This window comes from Apodemus sylvaticus, chromosome 23 (genome assembly GCF_947179515.1).
Source record: "Apodemus sylvaticus chromosome 23, mApoSyl1.1, whole genome shotgun sequence".
Classification (NCBI taxonomy): domain Eukaryota; kingdom Metazoa; phylum Chordata; class Mammalia; order Rodentia; family Muridae; genus Apodemus; species Apodemus sylvaticus.
Window position 1 is genome coordinate 51,481,301 of NC_067494.1, and position 20,366 is coordinate 51,501,666.

Genomic DNA, 20,366 nt, shown 5'->3' on the forward strand with positions numbered 1-20,366 from the left:
TGATCTCCAGAAATACACTGAAAAGTGATTGATTGCAGAAAAGAAATGTAATTCCTGAGACATCAGGTCATTACAAGAAGACAAACGGCTGTCCTATCTGATCATATTCACTGACTCGCAGCACAGTTGGGAAGATGGATTTCTATGTAGCATTCTCTCTGCTTAAACAAGTAAAACTGGTTCTTTTGTGCTTTTGATTCTCTGGCCAAGCCAAGGTTGCACCTAAGTGTTAAATCTGCACAGTACAGATTGATTTTTAATGCCAGGAGTATTCGTTCATACATTGCCCTCTCTGAAGCTTCCCTACAGATGTTTACAGGAGAAAAATAACAACATCTACAGCTTTCAGGGAGTGGAGTGATCCTGTTTCTTGACAGGACAGTAGTCTTTAGTCTGTAGCTCACAGTACAAATTAAACCAAAGCTCAGAAACTGACTGCTTGATAAAGCTTCCTCTGGAAAAAAAGATTAGAAATGTATGTAGTTTTATGAATTAAGAAGCATAGACCTTTTGGGTTTGTCATCTTATAAAAAAAGAATTAAAAGTATACCATAAAAATGTCCAATCAGATGCCAAATAACTTATATTGTTTTCTAAAATAACAGTGCACTGCTAACATAGCACATGGTATCTGAGCATCCTCATCTGCCAACCTTGAGTGGGATGGCTGGTCCAAAATTGTCTCCTGAGTCTGTGATCCAAGGAAAAAACAATCACAGCAAAACCTTTTTTTATTCTAAAAGTCTTATTTTCTCTCACTGTAAGCCGAAATAAAGGAATTGATAATTAACATTGTTCTGGTATGTTCTGTTTTAAATAACTCAGTATAGACTCTATGTATTTTCTATCATCAAAGACAGAGATAAAGGTTAAAATCTTGAGATCCCATAATGGCATGATTATTTTATAGAAGATTGTGAAACAAACCAAGATGCTAACATGCTTAGTTGTGGAAGGGTTGTCATGAACATCATGATCAAAAGACACATGGTGATAGCAAATCAGGCTGTCTCTTTGTTGTTGGTGATTTGGGTTGGGATTAGAGAGGCAAAACCAATGAGGGAAGGAAAGGAAATTCACAAAGTATGTGCTAAAACCATTGACTTTCAAATTAAGAAAAGAGATGGCATTTAAAGTGCATCATCAGTGTATCTGTCAGTAACTACTTCTTAACAAAAAACGATGGCACATAAAACCAGATACGCTGAAACTAACAGAGAAGAAAGTAGTAAAGAGGCTCAAGGGCGTGGGCAAAGGGGAAAGTTCCTGAACAGAACACCAATAGCTTATGCCCTAAGATCAAGAATTGACAACTGGGACCTCATAAAATTGCAAAGCTTCTGTAAGGCAAAGGAAACTGACAATAGGACAAAACGGCAACCAACAGATATACAAAGAAATCAAGAAGTTAGACTCTAGAGAACTAAAATAATCCTATTAAAAATGGGGTACAGAGCTAAACAAAGATTTCTCAACTGAGGAACACTGAATGGCTGAGAAGCACCTAAAGAAATGTTCAACACGTGTAATTATCAGGGAAATGAAAATCAAAACAACCCTGAGATTCCACCTCACACTATCCAGAATGGCTAAGATCAAAAACTCAGGGGACAGCAGATGCTGGTGAGGATGTGGAGAAAGAGGTTGCTGGTGGGATTACAAACTGGTACAACAACTCTGGAAATCAGTTTGGCGGTTCCTCAGAAAATTGGACATAGTACTACCTAAGGACCTAACTATACCACTCCTGGCCATATTCCCAGAATATGCTCTAACAGATAAAATAAGGACACATGTTCCACTATGTTCATAGTAGCCTTATTTATAATAGTCAGGAGCTGAAAAGAACCCACATTGTAACTGCCCGCAGTTACATCAAACGGGTTACCTGGAAGGGAAGCTGGGGATGTATGGGAAGGTGGCAAAAAAGAGATGAAGGCCAAAACAACACCTGCTATCCAAGGTCTCAAAGTTTAATGAAGAACTCCATATATATATATATATATATATATATATGCATGCAGGGGGGAAAGTCTGGAAGCTTCTCAGCAGAATCAGTTCAGTTGCTCCACAGGTGGCTCGTGTTTCTCAGGAGACTGCAGGTCCTTGAAGAATAATAGGCTTCACCTTTGTCTGAGCACTCCATCTGAGGTGGAGGGGATTATGGCTAACACAGGAGTTCCCACTCAAAGGCTGGATGAGGAACTTAACATTGGTCGATGTCAAGTTTCTGCCAGGTGGCATGGCACCTCAATAAGGCTCTCTACACCACGTGTTCCTCAACAGAGGAATGGATACAGAAAATGTATCCATTTACACAATGGAGTACCACTCAGCTATTAAAAACAATGAATTCATGAAATCCTTAGGCAAATGGATGTAACTAGAAAATATCATCCTGAGTGAGGTAACCCAATCACAAAAGAACACACATGGTAGGCACTCACTGATAAGTGGATATTAGCCCCAAAGCTTGGAATACCAAAGATACAGTTCACAGACCACTTGAACTTAAGAAGAAGGAAGACCAAAGTGTGGATACTTCGGTCCTTCTTAAAAGGGGAAAAAACTGGGCATGGTGTCCCCAATGGAGGAGCTGGAGGATGGTCCAGAGGAGTTGAAGGGGTTTACAGCCCCATGAGAAGAACAATGATTTCAGTCACCCAGATGCCCCAAGACTCCCAGGGACTGAACCATCAACCAAGGAGCACACATGGTTCCAGCCAAAAATGTGGCAGAGGAAGGCCTTGTTGGTCATCAGTGGGAGGAGTGGTCCTTGGTCAGGTAAAGGCTCAACAGAGGCCCCAACAAAGAGAAATGGGGGCAGGGGGAAGGAGTGTGTTTGGTGGAGAGGCATATACGGCATATTCGTGGAGGCAGGGGGAAGGAAGAAGGGGAGGGCTTGGGGTGTCTTAGGGGAGGGGGTTATTGGGAAAGGTTTTACCATTGGCAATGTAAATGAAGATGATATTCAATAAAAAAAAATTTAAAAAAGAATGAAAAGGGGGGGGGACAAAATACCCATGGGAGGAAAAACAGAGCCAAAGTGTGGAGAAGAGACTGAAGGAAAGACCATCCAGTGACTGCCCCACCTTTGGGTACATCCCTTATACAGTTACCAAATTCAGACACTTTTGTGGATGCCAACAAGTGCTTGCTGACAGGAGACTGATATAGTGGTCTCCTGAGAGGCCCTACCAGTGCCTGATAAATACAGAGGGGGATGCTCTCACCCAACCACTGAACTGAGCACAGGGTCCCCAGTGGAGGAGCTAGAGAAAGGACCCAAGGATCTGAAGGGGTTTGCAGACCCATAGGAGGAACAACAATATGAACCAACCAGTACCCCCAGAGCTCCCAGGGACTAAACCACTAGCCAAAGAGTACACATGGAGGGACTCATGGCTCCAGCTGCATATGTAGCAGAGGATGGCCTTGTTGGACATCGATGGGAGGAGAGACCCTTGGTCCTGTGAAGGCTAGTTGCCCGAGTGTAGGGGAATGTCAGGTCAGGATGGAACTAACCGTCAGCAGTGACTTCTTCCCATCCTTAGACTGTACAGACATAGATGCTTCTTTCCTAGAAGATCAATGAAAAAGAAAATCAAACCCCTAAAAAATTTCATGACCGCAATATTTGGAGGTGTCCCTAACAATCTGCAAATCATGTTTCTAAGTGGTAAAAGACACAGCATACCCAATCTTATGGGACACAATGAAAGGAGTACAAAAAGGAAAATTCATAGCACTAAGTGCCCTCATAAAGATACTGGAGAGATAGCTCCTACACTAGCAACTTAATAGCACAACTGAAACCCCTAGAACAAAAAGAAGCAAACACACCCAAGAATTGGACTGCAGGAAATCAACTAATCAGAAACAAAGAGAAAAATATAAAGAATCAACAAAACCAAAAGTTGCTTTTTTGAGAAAAACAAAAAGATAGATAAACCCTTAGCCAAACTAACTAAAGGACACAGAGACAATATCCAGATTATTCACAAAATCAGAAATGAAAAGGTAGATATAACAACAGAAACTGGGGAAATTCAAAAATTATTAGATCTTACTACAAAAGCTTTTACTAAACAAAACTTGAAAAGCTAGATGAAACTGATGATTTTATAGACAGACACCACATACCAAAGTTAAATCAAGAGCAGGTAAACAATCTATACAGTCCCAAATCACCTAAAGAAATAGAAGTCATTAAAAACCTTCGAACCAAAAAAAAAAAAAAAAAAGCCCCAGGATTCTATCAGACCTTCAAAGAATAACTAATAAATACCAATATTCCTCAAACTATTCATACAAGAGAAACAGAAGGAACACTACCTATTACATTCTATGAAGCCACAGTTACTCTCATACCTAAACCAAACAAGGACACAACAAAGAAAGAAAACTTCAGACCAATTTCATTAATGAATATCAATGCAAAAAATACTCAATAAAATTCTAGCAAACTAAATTCAAGAACATAGCAAAACAATCATTCACCTTAATTAAGTAGGCTTCATCTCAGTGATGCAGAGATGGTTCAATATACAAAAATCCACTAACATAATCCACTATATAAACAAAAAAAATCACATGATCATCTCATTAGATGCTGAAAAAGCATTTGATAAAATACAACATCCCTTCATGTTCAAAGTATTGGAGAGATCAGAAATTCAAGGCTTATACCTAAATATGGTAAAGGCAATATACAGAAAATCATCAGTCAATATCAAATTAAATGGAGAGATACTTGAAGCAATCCCACTAAAATTAGGGACAAGAATCTTGAATGACCAAGAAGCACTAGAAAAACTGTTCAAAGTCCTTAGTCATCGGGGAAATGCAAATTAAAATGACCCTGAGATTCCACCTTATATCAATCAGAATGGCTAAGATCAAAAACTCAGGTGACAGCAGATGCTGACAAGGGTGTGGAGAAAGAGCAGCACATCTCCATTGCTGGTGGGATTGCAAACTGGTACAACCACTCTGGAAATCAAGCTGCCAGTACCTCAGAAAATTGAAAATAAACCTACCTGAAGACCCAGCTATACCACTCTTGGGCACCATACCACAGGAACACATGCTCCATGATGTTCATAGTGGCCTTATTTTTAATAGCCAGAAGCTGAAAACAACCCAGATGTCCCTCAAATGAAGAATGGATACAGAACATGTAGTTAATTTACACAACGGAATATTATTCAGCTACTAAGAATGAAGACATCATGAGTTTTGCAGGCAAAAGGGTGGAACTAGAGAATGTCCTCCTGAGTGAGGTGACCCAAAAGAACACACATGGTATGTACTCACTAATAAGTGGATATTAGCCAAAAAGTGCAGAATACTAAGGATACAACCCACAGAATTTAAGAAGTTTAACAAGCAGAAAGGTCAAGTGAGGATGTGTCCATCCCACTTAGAGGGGGGAAGAAAATAATCATGAGAGGAAGAGGGAGGGACTTGAGTTGCAGAAGGGTGGGGAGGAAGAGGGGTAACAGGATCAGGTATGGGGAGGGGAACAGGAGAGAATCCCCGAGGACCAGCAGAATGAATGGAAATATGCAGCCACAGAAGGTGGGAGGTGGGAAGTGGGAGGTGGGTAGACCCTCTAGAAAGTACCAGAGACCTGGGAGGTGAACAACTCTCAGGACTCAATGGGAGTGACCTTAGATGAAATGACCAGTGGTGGGAGAGGGAACTGGAAGAGTCTACCTCTAGTAGATAGACAGGGCCTCAAGAGGGATGGTGTTACCAACCCACAGTCAAAGTTTCTGTCCAAGAAATGTTCCTGTCTAAAATAATTTCAGGAACAAAAACGAAGAAGAGATTGAAGGAAAGGCAATCCACTGACATGCACAACTGTGGATCCATCTCATGGGGAGACACCCAGGCCTGATACTATCACTGATGCTATGGTGTGCTTACAGTCAGGAGCCTAGGAGATCCCGAGAGGCCTCACCACCAGCTGACAGAGACAGACACAGATACTTAGTCAAGGTTTCTATTCCTGCACACACATCATGATCAAGAAGCAAGTTGGGGAGGAAAGGGTTTATTCCGCTTACACTTCCACACAGCTGTTCATCACCAAAGGAAGTCAGGACTGGAACTCAAGCAGGTCAGGAAGCAGGAGCTGATGCAGAGGCCATGGAGGGATGTTACTTACAGGTTTGCTTCCCCTGGCTTGCTCAGCCTGCTCTCTTATAGAACCCAAGAATACCAGCCCAGAGATGGTATCACCCACAAGGGGCCCTCCCACCTTGATTACTAATTGAGAAAATGCCCCACAGCTGGATCTTATGGAGGCACTTCTCCAACTGAAGCTCCTTTCTCTGTGATAACTCCAGCCTGTGTCAAGTTGACACACACAAAAACCAGGCAGTACACTTACACCCAACCATTGGACTGAAGTCAGGACCCCTATTGGTTGAATTAGGGGGAGGATGGAAAAAACAGAAGAGGAAGAAGAGCAGTCTCAACTAATCCTGACCCCTGGGAGCTCCCAGACACTGTGTCACCAATTAGGCAGGATCCAGGAGCTGGTGTGAGGCCCCCTACACATATACAGCAGAGGACTTCCTGATCTGGCCTCAGTGGAAGAAGATGTGCCTAAGACTTGAGGGAAAAATGCCTGACGTTGGGAGGAGGAATGGGATAGGGAACTGTGGGAGGTAGCAACAGGAGAGGGTAGCAGCTGGATTGTAAATAGATTAAATAAATAAATAAATAAATAAATAAATAAATAAATAAAATTAATCTGTCCCCTCTGTTCAGCTGAGGTAAGACATATGCTTCACATAAATCCAGACTTACCATCATACCTTCCTAGATTTATCAAGTCCTTTAGAGGATCTAAAAAACAATCCTGACAAAATTCTCCAGACATCTCCAGTGGGCAGACCCATCAGCTGGGAACTTCTCCACCACAGAGATAGTTGGATAAAACACTGACAACAACTTAAGAGTACTCAATTTTGTCATTTCTTCAGAATAGATTAAATAGACCTTCCATGAAAAAAATGGGATTTTTACTTTGGAAGCCTCAAAGCCAATCGTGTTGACAGTAGATGCCACAGAGGAGTGATTTTCAAGGGGACAAGACACTGTTGCTTCTCTTTCTGCTACCCTTTCCTCATTTTGCTCACCTGAGAAACCATATGTAAGGCTGTGTTATGCAAAGAGAGTCAAAACCTCCAGAAAGCAGACATTTTTAAAAGCCTGAAGAGTAAGCTACCAAGAGTTTACCAAATGTGTGTAAATGATAAAGAACAATATCTAGTATTGTTCTTTGAGCACAGATGCACATCTATGTCCACCATTACCATGGGATTACTCACTTTGAGAGCATCATTGAAGGATAGTCTGACAAACTGACGGTTGATGCAGGAGCAGGCGTGGATCTCTATCTCTCTGTTGGCCACCTGAATCCCCTGCCTCCCAGTCCACAGGGAGAAAGCTCACTGCTCACTCAAAACTCAGTCTGCATTTGCTGTTCTGAAGAGCAGGTCTGCTTTCCTCCTGTCCTATGGTTTTTTCCATGGTTGCTGCCGCATCTCTTTCTTTAGGTTGGGAAAGTTTTCTTCTATGATTTTGTTGAATATCAACTAACTGACCCCCTCCCCCCCACACACGCACACACACATACACATACACACACACACACACACACACACACACACACACACACGCACACACACACACACTCACACACACACAGAGCTCCCAGGAACTAAACCACCAACCTAAGAGTGCCCAGGGAGGGACCCATGACTCCAGCTGCATATGTAGCAGAAGATTGCCTTTATTGGCATTAATGGTCAGGGAGGTCCTGTGGAGGCTCTATGCCCCAGCACAGGGGGATACTAGGGCAGTGAAGCAGGAGGGTGGGTGGGGGGAGCACCATCGTAGAGGTGGGAGTAGAGGGATGGGAGAGGGGTTTGCAGAGGGGAACCCAGGAAGGGGGACAACATTTGGAATGTAAATAAATAAGAAGCCAAGGGGGGGGGGGAAAGAAATATTTTATGTTCTTTGGAACTGGGACTCTACCTTCTAGTCCTATTATTTCTTAGGTTAAGTCATTTCACGCCACCCCAGATTTCCTGGATGTTTTGTGTCTGGTTTTAGTGTTTTGTTTTGTTTTGTTTTAGATTTAACATTTTCTTTGAATGATGTGTCAGTTTCTTCTATTGTAGCCTTTACGCCCGGTATTTTCTCTTCCATTTCTTGTATTCCGCTGGTAATGCTTGTATCTGTGGTCCCTGTTCTTTTCCCTAGGTTTTGCATTTCCAAGATTCCCTCAGTTTACATTTTCAGGTCTCGAACAGTTTTATTTCTTTCTGTCACCTACTTAATCGTATTTTCCTGTAGTTTTTAAGTTTCCTTGTTGAAGACCTCTATCATCTTTATGAGATTGTGTTTTAGTTGTGTTGGGATAGTCAGGGCTTGCTGTAGTAAGATAGCTGTGCTCCAGATGTGTCATATTGCCCTGGTTTTTGTTGATTGTATTTTTTTTCTCAGGTTTTTAGCCTTCTGGGTGGCTTTAGTCCTGGATATTCCTGTTGTGGTAGGTATTGGGAAGAGGCCTAATCTTGATGATCCTGGTGCGGCAGGCCTCTGGCATTCTTGGTCTGTATGGTTCTGGATCAGCAGATCTGATGAAAGGTGGGTAGAGAGGTGCCCAGATAATGGAGGACTGATAGGAATAGGAGGCTGACATTGGATCTGCCTGTGCAGTATCAGACTGGCTCCTTCTCTCCATCCTTCTATCTTAGCCGCTGTTGTACTTAGAGTACTATGTTACCACACTTAACTTAGCAGCTCTGTAAACTTGATTTCCCCTTTCTGAAGCAAAACACAATAAAAATAAATCTTAAGGAGAAAAAGGGTTGTTTGTCCTACAATTATAGACTACAGCCTGTTGCATGTAATTTTAAAAACGCGCTTGTTCCAGTTAGACTCTGGGATCGACAGCCGCTCGCCTGCAATCCACTCAGCCCCCATGGCTACCGAATGCTTTCCCGAGAGCGCCACCCATTCCGATCCCATCCTCCAGCTGCCTTGCTACGGGGCTCACCAACCATCCCTCCTGAAAACACCTGGAGCTACTGCTCGGTTCCACGGACAGGCCACCCAGGAGGCCGGCTTTCTCCTGCCCATCTGAGTCGCTGTGATTGGAATACGCCAATCTTCATATTTTAAAATCAGCCACATTATACAACCACTGGGCCTGGAATCTATTGTCCTAAACTCATCATCTATCCTGTGTCGGTGGTTGAGGCCACCACCAGTTCTAATAGCCCTCAGGCCTACATGGTGTCTGCCCCCCTCTCTCCAAAGCCTGGTCATAAAAAAGCCGCTTTCTCTATCTCACCTCTTGCTCTTCCTCCTGGGACCTGGACTTGCCGCCTCTGTATCTTAGCCCAGCAACGGGCTTCTGCCATCTTTATTGAGCCAATCAAGAAACAATTATGGAACCACCCCCCACAACAACCCATCACTGTGGGGAGCTCAAAGCAGAAGGAACTAGACGCAGCTGGTTACATTACATCCACAGTCAAAAGCAAGAGAATGAATTACTGCATGGATGCTGGTACTCAAGTCATTCTTTCCTTCTCAGTTCTAGGAACAACGCATGAAGCAGCCCTGCCCACATTCAGGATGTGTCTTCCCACTTCCTTTAATTCAATGAAAATAATCTGGCTAGGCGCGCCCAGGCAAACCTAATCTAGACAACTTCTCATTGAAACTCTATTCCCTGATAAGTCTACATTGTGTCAAGTTGTCAATCAAAACTGACTATTGCTCCACCTTAAACAGGAACAAAAAGAAAACAAAAATAAACCTAGTTACACAGGAGTTCCATTTATGCACAAACAATGTTTAGCATTTAAGCTAATCTTAATGTGATAGAGACAAAGACTTTAGGTGAATCGTAAGGCATCTCTGTTGGCCATTCCCTGAGTCTCTGCTCCATTTTTGTCCCTGAATCTTGTAGACAGGAGACATTTTGTGTCAAATGTTTTGTGGGTGGGCTGGTGTTCGTACAGCTCTGCTGGAAGGCCTGCCTGGCTACAGGAGAAAGGGAAACACCAACCAAACTACAAATCCTATGTTCTACAATAGTGTCTTGTCTGTGTGACACTGGTAAAATAGTGGCACCAAGTTTGTGGGGATAACCGACCACTACCTGATTCAATTTTCAATCTACTTCCTGAGATGAAACTATGGCTAGCACCATGCAGGTAACCAAAAGCATAAAATTAGATAGGTCATGGGCCTAGGGGAGAACCAAATACTATTGTTCTGCCAAAGACAGCATTAAGACATCTCCTATCTACATTCTGCTCTACCCATAGATCAGAATCTGGATCAGTTATCAATAGAGAAGCTTCTTCTTGAAGATAGGAACTGATACAGAGACCTACTCCTGAGCAGCGTACAGAGATGGAGCACTCAGTCCTAAATGGGATGTCTTCATCAAACCCTTCCCCTCGGGGCTTCACAGACCTAATCAAAAGAGAAGGCACATGATTCTAAGAGTCAGAGGTGATGGATAACACCAAGTCCTTTCAGACACGACAGCCCTGGTACACACATGAACTCACAGAGCCTGTAGCAGTATCCACTGGAGCTGTACATGTTCAAGTCGGATTGTAACCAAGGGCAGAGAGAGGGAAAGAGTTACCACTCCTCACCAAGAAGCCACCTCCAATTGATATCTCTTCAAAAAAGGAAAACAATTAGTTTTCTACAGCAGAGCTCAATGGGGATTTTAACTATAGTTCAGGACAGGTCCCAACCCTAACAATAAATGGCCAACACAAAATAAAGTCAGTAATACTTCTGTAGACTTTTTGTCTCATATAGCTGTTGGGGCCATGTTTTGTCTCATTAGTCTTTTGCTTGAATATTATGGTTTATAATTTTATGTTTTTATAGATATTTATACATATATGTGTGTGTGTATGTATATGTGTGTGTATATGTCTCTTGGGTTTTCTCTTTGTTGTTATTATTCCTTAATTCTTCTTTGTTTGCTTTTTTATGCTTGTTTATTAGAGAGAGGTGGGGCCTAAAGTTGGGTGAGTAGGAAAGTGGGAAGATTCTGGGAGACGTTGTAGAATGGAAAACCAGTTCAGAATATACTGTGTGAAAAAATTCATTTTCAATAAAAATGATTTTTAAAAGAGATTTATTTTCTAAGCCGGAACACATGAAGAGTCAAAAGGGAAGTAACTACAGATAGGACAGAAGCCACACAAAACACTCCATTGTTTTTCTTTGCGTCTATGTTTCTTAAGAACTCGATATGCTAGAATACATTGAAGGAGCGGAAGGTCAAAACATTATCAAACAAGGGACACATTTCCAATCCTGCTTCAAAGTCACAGTTGTTATGATTCTTCAGATGAAGCCCTTGAAGTGGAACAGGAAGAATTGTGATCAGTGTTGGACGAGCATCATAAATGTGACCACGAACCAAAGCAATCAATAGAGGTCCTAGAATTAGAAGAAAAAAAGAGGAAATTCCTTCTGAGACATTGATGGTTACCATCATATGGTAGAGCTGGTAATGAAAAACTAATTCAGAGTATGACATCCAAACAAAATGGATGCCATCTTTGATTCTGCCTGAGTCACTGTCTTTGTTTCATTCTGTTGCTGTGATAAACACAATGAGCAAAAGCAACTCGTGAAGGAAAAGATTTATTCACCTTACAATTCTAAGTTACAACCTTTCATGGAGAGACATCATGGCAGGTCTTCAAGCAATACCTGAGGCAGACACTGTGGGACTATGTTGTTTACTTACTAGCTTGCACATATTGACTTGTTGACTGACAGTTTCCTCTCTTCTTAGTCACAGGTCTGTGCTCAGCTCCATGTTTATACAGCTCAGGTCTACCTGCCTAGGTATGGTGCTTCCCACAGTAGGCTGTTCCTCCAGTATCAATCATCAATCAACCATTGCCTTGTAGACCTTACCATAGGCCAGTCTGATGCAAGCAATTCCTTTTTTTTTTTTTTTAGAAGTAGCAACAAAATAATTTTATGTTTGGGAGCCACCACAACATGAGACACAATAATAAAATATCACATCAATATTAGGAAGGTTGAGAACCACTGATCTGTTGTTTTTTTTTTTTTAATTTTTTTATTCGATATATTTTTTATTTACATTTCAAATGATTTCCCCTTTTCTGGCCCCCCACTCCCCAAAAGTCACATAAGCCCCCTTCCCTCCCCCTGTTCTCCCATCCACCCCTTCCCACTTCCCTGTTCTGGTTTTGCCCTATACTGCTACACTGAGTCTTTCCAGAACCAGGGGCCACTCCTCCCTTCTTCTTCCTCATTTGATGTGTGGATTATATTTTGGGTATTCCAATTTTCTAGGCTAATATCCACTTATTAGTGAGTGCATACCATGATTGTGATCTTTTGAGACTGGGTTACCTCACTTAGTATGATGTTCTCCAGCTCCATCCATTTGTCTAAGAATTTCATGAATTCATTGTTTCTAATGGCGGAATAGTACTCCATTGTGTAGATATACCACATTTTTTGCATCCATTCTTCCGTTGAGCAATTCCTTAACTGGGGGGTCTCTGTTCAAACCTAACCGAGGCAGTGAGTGCCAGCAACCACGACAATCTCTTGACCTTTAGGAAAGCAGAACTTCAAAAATGTTTCCGTGTCATCAGGGATCCAAATGCTGTTGCTGTTGTCAGCCCAATTAGGCAAAGGCTGAAAGGAATCCTGTAATCAGAGACTGTTTTAGCTCTCAGACTTGTTTGCTTGACAGAAAACAAAGGTCATATCTTTGCCTGTTTTGATATCTGAGGAAGAATTCTTTACCTTTTAGAAGTTTAAATCTAATCCATTGTGCTTAGAATTATTGAGGCTTCACTCTTTTACGTTGTCATTAAGTCGTAGCTGAGATTAAAAGTACTAATGGAGTACTATTCAGCCATTAGAAACAATGAATTCATGAAATTCTTAGGCAAATGGATGGAGCTAGAGAACATCATACTAAGTGAGGTAACCCAGATTCAAAAGGTGAATCATGGTATGCACTCACTAATAAGTGGGTATTAACCTAGAAAACTGGAATACCCAAAACATTATCCATACATCAAATGAGGTACAAGAAGAACAGAGGAGTGGCCCCTTGTTCTGGAAAGACTCAGTGAAGCAGTATTCGGCAAAACCAGAACAGGGAAGTGGGAAGGGGTGGGTGGGAGGACAGGGGGAGGGAAGGGGACTGATGGGACTTTCGGGGAGTGGGGGTCCAGAAATGGGGAAATCATTTGAAATGTAAATAAATATATCAATAAATTAAAAAAAAACTGTTCTAAGACAATGACCTTGTATTAAGTAGAGAGAGAAGAAGCACAGAACTTCCTATCCAGGAGTAAAAATTCAGAGTATGTCTTAGACAATATCTCATACGTCATTTTTTCCCTAAATGCAACATTTTATTGTATTAGGCACATAGCATGGAATCTATTACCTGCAATTCAAATGTATTTTGTAGGAAAGGAAACCTGACAGGATTTCACACCATTTTCACAATTAAACTACTGTTTTCCCTGCCTTATTTAAACAGTAATCAAAGTGGTTACATTTGTGTGTGAAAAAAAAATAACCTTCTTATGGAAGGTTATTGTTTCAGGATTAAAAAAAATCACCATAAGACTCTTGTATTTTGTTTTGAGACTAGGTCTTACTGGGTAGTGTCAATCTAGCAATTAATTGGTAAACCTTCTCCTTCAACCTGAGTGCTTGGATTTCAAGCATGCATCACAGAATTCTTACAGACGTCATGCCATGACCATGATTTCAATCAGAGCTACTCAGCCCACAGGAGAGGCCGATGCATTTTTATATTCAAAAATTTTATATCCAGGTTACTTATGTCAGAAGGTCATTAGTAGAAATTGGGAGAATTTCTTCGTATGTATTGTATTAAACATGAGGAAGTTTTATAAATTTTTATTTTGTTTGAGGTAGCATAAAACTTTTACTAGATAATACAAAAATTTTTTAGCTTCTTTTTTCTTTATTGAACACTTGGTAGATGACGCATAGATCTACACTGTCAAATAATTATTAAAATACTGACCAGGACTAGGCCCTGGCAAAGAGCTCCAAACCAGAAGCAATAAGGATTGGGGGTGATGGGCTGGCAATATTTCTCCAACATCACCAAAACCCATAAAAGGCTGAAATTAACTATAATTCCTAATATAAATATTTTAAATAAACTAACCTTTAAAAGACAAATAAGGCAATGAATAAAGAAACTGTTTTAATCTAACCCTGTAAACCCATAACTATATTTTTTGATCTTATTGACACATTTTATGCTTGTGTATAGAAATTTGAACGTAAAGCAATTAAATTATATACTTGTTAATGAAATGTTAATAGTTCTATGTTTATTACAGTTTTGTTCATTACATAAATAATCCTATCGCTAGACTTATATTCAATAAATCACATTATTTGTTCTTTGCTCATTGTCTTTAATGTTCCTCTGGTTTAAAAGAATGATACCCTTTCAAAAATTAAATATGATATCATTAATGGATCTACCAGTAAACAGAAAAAATAAAAGAGAGACTCTTGAATCCTTCCAGGGCTTGGGCCCTGGCTGCATGCATCAGCGCAAAGTAACCAGCAAGGGTCTGGAGGGAACAGCCAGTCGAGTCCAGACAGACAGACAGACCCAAATGGAAGGAAGGTGAGAAACAGACAGATGCTGTCCAGCTGGGGATATGATGCAGTGAAGGCAGGCTGGCAGGAGAGGCTGGGTGCAGAATTGCAGCGAGGAGGGAGTGCAGGGTCAGGTGCCAGCTGGCAGTCTCCAGGTTGCTGCATTCCTGACCCAAGCCTAGCTGAGTCTCGCGTTGTGTGTCCTCTTGGTACGTCCATCCAGCTTGGACTTGAGGTGCTCCTTGTAGGCTTGGATGTCTCCAGGCTACTTGGTGATTGTCTGTTTCTCACAGAACCAAAGCTCCTGTGCAACTTGCTGGATGAGTCTGAAGTCGTGGCTGACTGGCATCATGCCACCTTCAAACTCATTAATGGCATCTGCTGTAGGGAGCTATTAGCTACCGCACCCTTAAAATGGCGCCAGTTTCCGCTTTCCGCCTTCCCACTGGCGGGCTCCCTGTCGTAAACAATTCCTTATTTGGGTGGAGCCTGTTGAGTCTTGCACCTTCCGCGTGGATACAACCTATCAGCAATGCCCACGTGGCTAAGCCTGATTGGCTAGCTACTAGTATTTAAGGGCTTGGCTTATTTTCTCCGGGGGTCAGAAGAAGCTTGTACAGGGATCCTGAGTAAACTGCTTGGAGAAGATCTTCCTGTGTAGCATCATTCCTTGCTGGCAAGGGTGGTCACGACAATCTGCCAGAGCATCAGTGGCTCTATGTCCAAGTGATTGGTAAGCACGTCCAGAGAGAGCATGTGAGGGTTCTCCCAGCTTAGCCAGGCAGACACACTTGGCACTTCTGCCCATCTGAGAGGTTCCAGATTTGACTCACCTGCTGTTTCCCAGTGAGGCCATATCTTCAATGATCATCCTCATCTCCTCTTTCTCCTCGATCTCTGGGTAGCTCTTCATCATGTATACTCCTAACGGTGAAAAGTCCAGGTCCAGGTGCTCCTGTCTGTGCTAATGCTAACACCCTATCTTGACACGAGAATGCTTCCAGATCATTCCGTCTGTAGGCAGAAGCTCTCCGGTTAGCAGGCTTCAATAGTGTTGACTTGCCTGCTCCGTTGGTCTTACCAGAGCCACTCGAGTGTCAAGGTCAATGCCAAATTCTAGACTATTGTAGATGCAAGGGCGGTCTTTTGTGTACTTAAAGCTCACATTCTGCACCATGATGACAAGTGGTGGGATCTTACCATACGGTGGGAAATAAAATGACAACATCTTGTCACTCACACCTCTTTCTGTCAGTCCAGATGCCATCATTTTCTGTAGTATTTTCTCTTCACTTTGGGCCTGCTGGGCCAGCTTGGCACTGCCATGGCCAAACCTGGCAATGTAGTTCTCCATGTGTGCTATCTGATCCTGTTCCCAGTGAAACCTCTTCATCTGGCTCTCTTCCATCTCCAGCCGTGTCTTCACATACTGATCATAATTACCCACGTAATACTTCAGCTTCTTGTTGTGCATGTGGGTGATATTGGTAAAGACCCCATTCAGGAAGCCCTGGATACGGGACACAAGGGCCAGAATGTGCTTGAAAGTCTTAAGTTCCTCTTCCAGCCATATGCAAGCATCCAGGTCCAGGTGGTTGGTAGACTCATCCAGAAGCAGCATGAAGAGCCAAATAAAGAGGGCTCTAACAAGAGCACCACTGAAGTCTCAGCTTCTTGTGCTGCACGGCAGGTGCTAAACCCAATCTATGTAAGATCGTTGAAGCCCTAGGCTCTGTCAGGATCCAGGCCTTCCAGCAATTCGTAGAGTTCCATGAGCTTCTCACACTCCATATCCTCATGAGCTAATCGCTCAGCCTCTCTCCAGCACAACCCGCTGTGTGTGCACCTCCATCACACACTGCAAGGGTGTTTTTGTCCACTAGGAGGCATCTCACGATGACTAGGAGTCGGATGGTAGATGCCAATGTGCTCAGGGATGGGCATTTCACGTTTCCCAGTAGCAGAGAGCAGCATGGATTTTCCAATTCCTTTTAAGCCAATGTGGCCATAGCGCCGTCCTGAGTTTAATTCCAGTTCAGTGTCGCTGAGCAGCTCTGGACCATGCAAGGTGAGGGAGAGGTTGATAGTGTGGACATCAGCACTGTTGGGGTGAGAAGCCAGGATGCCCGTGACAGCTCAGACAGCAGTCTTCGTCATCTCAAGGTCCTCCAGCTCCTTGGTCAGCAAACCCACTTCTGTGGTCTCTCTCAATTGGCCTCTTCAATTTTCTCCTCTGCCACCTGAGGTTCTGTGACAGTGTCTCCATTTCCTTCTTTAGGGGTGACCTCTTGGCCAGGTCGGAAGGCATGGTGATGAGCCACAGGGGGTAGACACTGCTCTTTCAGGAGTGGGGTTTCGTGCCTCTCGGCCTCTTTTGCACCAGACAAAATTCTTTACTGTTATGGTTTTAAAAATATCTTTTAAAAAAAAGAAAAATAAGGTACGCAGCATGCTGACATGGAGAAACAGAAAAGGCAGTCCTCATTCCCATGGTGCAAGTGCCAAGTGACCTTTTGAATCTAAACGAAAACAAATTAACAATGACAGCCTCAGATTCTCACTGATCTATCTTGGAAAACATTATTGCAAATTGTATCTTACCAGAAGTGCTTTTTTGTAATAAAAATGAATTATTCATGAAAATCACTTCATTTCATAGGGCACCTACTGAGAAGGGTTTGCATCGCCTACTGAAGTGTGTGTTCAAGCTGTGCAATTAAACCTTCACTATCAAATTTATTTTGCTTTGCTAATGCCTTATAATGCATTGTAGGAAGGACAGTGACAAACACCTATTTGTATTCATAGACCATTAAAATAACTAATTAGTATTTGAAAAGGTCACTGAAAAGATCAGAGGAAGGCTTTCTGTGGCATTTAGCCACAGACTCAAGTGGTAGGGACACTTTGTCTTCTTTTGATTGAATCTCTAATTCATAACATTCATATTCTCATAGTATCCCTTAGAATTAGTTTGTATTTTCTGCACAAGAATTTCATAGCACTTGCCCACAGAAACGGTCATGGAAGACAAATTCCTACATTATTTATTCATAAGCTGTTTGGCTTGAACAGGAATTTCACACACACATACACACACACACACACAAAACTGAACATTTTTGTGTAGAGGATTACAATACCATCAAAGGGAGCAAGGCATTCAAAATGCAGGTAAAGGTCACGGTAAAGCACATTTGAAAAACCATCCTCATTCATATTTTTCTTTTCTGCTGCATAGACACAAGTTGTACATGTTTCTGTTCTCCGCGAGGCCTGTGCAACAGAACCTTTTGTCTGTTGCTTTTTCATATATTAACTATAATTTTATGTGTTTGCTCTATAGAAATTCTACTCTGCGGAACAAAAGGGACACAGATGTGGAAAGGGGACTAGTTGGAATGAGTAGGTGAAGAATTAGGGTGGGAAGATGAATGGGAGGGTGACAGTAATCAGAACCCATTACATACATGTATGAAAATTCTCAAAGAACAAATTTAGTAAAAGATGAAAGTACTTCTAATGTATTCTTTCTTTCATTGACTCGCTTACAATCATTTCTTCACCTGTTCAGTTTCGGTTACTATGCTCTGTAGCTCTGCCTGAGGAGGTAGAGTTGAAAGTAGTCTCCTCTTGCTAGAAAGTTCAAGATTAGTTGGAGATAGGAGTGTAAATTTACATGTGTATTGCAGTTGGAAAACTGCCGTGATTGATCTGCACCCAAGGTGCTTTGAGAAATTAAAAGTGAGGCACCTCATTCCTTCAGGTGCTGGATGAGTGCCAGAGAAAGTTTACCCAAGGGCATATGGAGAGGGGAGAGCCAGTTAGTCATGGGATCAGGGGGTGGGGTGGGGGGAGAAAACTATTCCAAGGAAAGCTAACAAAAGAGACAAGAAAGCGTGTCCAGTTCTGGAACTGAGAGCTCCAAGAGCACGAAAGAGGGAACTAAGGTCAGGACCAGTCTGTAGTGATGGACATCTAATCTAAGACAGTGATGAGCCCCTGGAGGCTCACAGTTTCAAATAATGATCAGAATGGTAGATTTAAAGAGTTTATTTATTTATTTATTTACTCTGTGTGCGTGTGTGTGTGTGTGTGTGTCTGTGTGGTGTGTCCAACTGTAGAACCAGAGAACTAATTATTTATGTATTTATTTATTTATTTTCTCTCTCTCTCTCTCTCTCTCTCTCTCTCTCTCTCTCTCTGTGTGTGTGTGTGTGTGTGTGTGTCTGTGTGGTGTGTCCACCTGTAGAACCAGAAGACTAATTACAGGAGCTTGATATCTTTTTCCACTACACAGGATAGAATTCAGGGACTCAGGCTTGTGCACCAAGCACCTTTATCTGATAAACAAAGTCATGGACCCAAAACGTTAGTGTTCAAGGTTCATTCTAATGACAGTAGACAAGAAAGACTGAAAGAGGAAAGAACCCAAGATTAGGAGGATTCTAATAGTATCAAGGTAGGATATGCTGCTCAACTTAGGTTACAGTAAGGTAACGTAGTAATGAGGGGACAGGTCTGGAACATATTTTTCAAAAGAAATAGTATCACCTGTAACTACTCAGACCCAAAATATAAAGGAATGTTGGCAACGTTTCCCACTAAAATCAGGGACAAAAAAAAAGGCTGCCCACTCTCTCCCTACCTATTCAATATAGTACTCAACGTTCTAGCCAGAGCAATTAGACAACAAAGGAGATCAAAGGGATACAAATTGAAAAGTAAGAAGTCAAAACATCACTATATGCAGATGATATGATGGTATACTCAAGTGTCTCCAAAAATTCCACCAGAGAACTCCTACAGCTGATAAACAACTTCAGCAAAGTGACTGGATATAAAATTAATTCAAATAAATCAGTAACTTCCTCTACTCAAAGGATAAACATGCTGAGAAAGAAATTAAGGAAACAACACCCTTCACAATAGTCATAAATAATATAAAATATCTTGGTGTGACTCTAACCAAGAAAGTGAAAGATCTAGATGACAAGAACTTCAAGTCTCTGAGGAAAGAAATTGAAGAAGATCTCAGAAGATGGAAAGATCTCCCATGCTCATAGACTGGTATGATTAATATAGTAAAAATGGCCATCTTGCCGAAAGCAATCTACAGATTCAATGCAATCCCCATCAAAATTCCAACTCAATTCTTCACAGAGTTGGAAAGAATAATTTGCAAATTCATTGGTAATAACAAAAACCCAGGATAGCAAAAACTATTCTTAACAACAAAAGAACTTCTAGGGGAATCACCATCCCTGACCTCAAACTGTATTACAGAGCATTGGTAATAAAAAACAACAACAACAAAAAAAAAAAAAAAAAAAAACCAGCATAGTATTGGTACAGAGACAGGCAGAGAGATCAATGGACTGGAATTGAAGACCCAGAAATGAGCTCACACACCTCTGGTCACTTATCTTTGACAAAGGAGCTGAAACCATCCACTGGAAAAAAGACAGCATTTTCAACATTTCAGTAGTGCTGGTTCAACTGGTTGTTAGTATATAGAAGAATGCAAATCAATCTATTCATATCTCCTTGTACAGACAGAATCCAAGTGCATAAAAATCTCTACATAAAACCAGATACACTAAAACTAATAGAGGAAAGTAGGGAAGAGCCTTGAATACATAGGC

The 20,366-nt window shown here is 41.7% G+C and overlaps 1 protein-coding gene and 1 pseudogene across 9 annotated transcripts in view; one reads left to right on the forward strand and one right to left on the reverse strand.

Annotated features, from left to right (window-relative positions):
* LOC127673655 (zinc finger protein 431-like) overlaps positions 1 to 20,366 on the forward strand; it is an 826,992-nt gene that overhangs the window by 266,037 nt on the left and 540,589 nt on the right. The window lies entirely within an intron of this gene.
* LOC127674224 (ATP-binding cassette sub-family F member 2-like) lies at positions 11,318 to 18,033 on the reverse strand (annotated as a pseudogene).